The 2,297-nt window shown below is 54.8% G+C and overlaps 1 pseudogene; it reads right to left on the bottom strand.

The window, feature by feature from the left end:
- Positions 1–632: 632 nt before the first annotated feature.
- On the bottom strand, positions 633–1,720 carry LOC112819185 (histo-blood group ABO system transferase-like; annotated as a pseudogene).
- Between the last annotated feature and the right edge of the window lie 577 nt (positions 1,721–2,297).

Raw genomic sequence — 2,297 nt, forward strand, 5'->3', positions numbered from 1 at the left:
TAGTTGCGACTGTTGGTTTAGTGACTTTTCTCAACTAACTTTGTCAAATATGTATTCTTTGCTGTGTGTATGGCTACTGAATCCCTGTGCTGTTAACTTAGTGGTCAGCCAGTGGCTGGGCAGAGAAGTCACCCCTGTTTCCGAGCTATGGGCTACAGATTGGAGTTCCCCACAACCTCGTCAGGTTTGAATAATCTGCTTCAGTGGCTCATGGAACTCAGAGAAACATGTTACTTACTAGATGACCAATTCATTGAAAGGACAGTACTCAGGGCCAGGCAGGTGGAAGCGAAGAGCAGGGCAAGGTGTATAGAAGAAGCTCCGAGCTTCCTTGCTCTCTGAAAGAGGCCTTTGCCCACCTCCACTCTGACCTTCGTCTATACTTCCTAACTGAAGACGTCCTTCCTTCGGGCTCATCTGTTAAATCAAGTGAAAGACCCGGTGGGCACCAAAACGACTCCTCAAGTACTATCCACTGTTGCCGTCCTGGTGATTCTTGGGCACAACCATGAATATCAGCTTCTTCATGATGGGGGCACCCCAGCAGCTGTGGATCCCACAGGTCCTCCGGGGGCAGCCCAGCAGCTGTGCATCTCACAGGTCCTCTGGGGGCAGCCCAGCAGCTGTGGGTCCTAAAGGTCCTCTGAGGACAGCACCTTAATGGGCTTATGGTCCAGCAGGTAACTGTTCAGGTGGCTCTCGTCATGCCACACAGCCTCGATCCCATTGGCCAGGTTGACCCCCATTGTCTGGTGACAGGACAAGGTCAGTTGATGAACCTCTAACACCGACCCCCCAGAAAAGGGCCCCTTGTAGTCAAAGTCGCCCTTGCCCCTGGGGAATGTGCGCCTGGGACTGTGGCCGATGCTCATAGCTGAAGTCCTTGTGGGCTGCCTGGTAGAAACCGGGGTGCAGGGTGCCAAAGAGGGGGGACAGGATCTCCATACTCACGGGGTCACGGAACTTCATGTCCACCTCTGTGCACACCAGGTAGTCCACCTCACGGAGGAATTGTGGAGTTAACCTTAGAAAATATACCGTCAGCCCTAAGTAGTGATTGTGGAAGCAGCTGAAACAACAGCACCCTCCTGTTCTCAGGCTACTGAACACAATGGGCCGGTAGGAGCAGGATCCCATTATCCCCAGGGGCAGGGCCTAGGTTAGGAGCCAGGAAAGAATGAACCCTCCGTGCCCCCCTTCCTGCACCTGGCGTTTGCTAGCACAAACATCCCACTCTTCCCCGATCCTATGACGGCCTCCCTGCGTGCCTGCGCGTATGGGAGAGTGCAGGCCTGCTTCACAGGTTCAGGATACTTGCCATCCCTTTGTCCTCCTTTCCCAAGCTTTGAGGCGTCTGCCCTTGCTTTTCTGATAAAAAATGAAATAAAAGCGATGTGCAGAACCCAGCTGCTGCTGCCCTACTTGCAGAGGCAGCCCTGTATGCCGCTGAGATTGGTGTCTGAAAACTTTATTTCAGCGCGCGATGACAGGAACAGCTGCTTACAGAAGCGGCGGATCATCACGTGCTCTGCATGCATGCGTCTTCCCAGCGCGGGGTGCCGGGAACCTCGAGGATCACCACCTTCCGGCCTTCCCGGAGGGGCACATGGGGCCCGGCGGGCAACTGATTGGTGAAGACGTAGTAGGTGACCCTCTGTCCCACCATGAAGTGCTTCTCAACTGTCTGCAGGAACAGCTCCAGGAACAACGTGTATCCACAGGGACAGGGGACAGGGTTGGAGGAGGGTCACTGCCAGAGGTTGGCGGCAGGACCCCAAAACTTGGGCCGTGAACGTGTGCACTTTCTTCAAGCGGGCAGGCCCTGGGCTGCTTTAAGCAACAGCCACCCTCCTGGCCTGGCCTGAGTGCATCTTCTGGTGGGGCCTCCCTACCTTTGGCTCCCAGAGATGGGAGCCATCAGGACCCCATCTTACAAAGGGGAGCCTGAGGCTTAGAGGCTAGAAACCCATGCAGCTTATTCTACCCAGTCTGTAGGGCATAGAAACAAGGGCTGTGCCCAAAGGTGCTCAACTCATGGCAGGTGGGGACAGAACCTGCAGGGGGTCAGCCAGGGGAGGGGACGTGCAGGGTTTGCCCGGGAGCCCAGCAAAGCAGGAGTGTTCCTGGCACCAGCATGCTGAGTGTCGGGCTTCATGGGTCACAGGGTCACCTACCCTAACCCTAAACCTTAAACCTAACCCTTAACCCTAACCCCAACCCTAACTCTAATCAAACATCCTGCTTAATTTTGAGGACTGACAGCTCTACTCTAAAATCAAACACAAGTCCATCATGCT

The sequence above is a fragment of the Callorhinus ursinus genome, unplaced genomic scaffold (genome assembly GCF_003265705.2).
Source record: "Callorhinus ursinus isolate GAN/ISIS: 27379988/994484 unplaced genomic scaffold, GSC_fseal_2.0 scaffold653, whole genome shotgun sequence".
In the NCBI taxonomy this organism is placed as follows: Eukaryota; Metazoa; Chordata; class Mammalia; order Carnivora; family Otariidae; genus Callorhinus; species Callorhinus ursinus.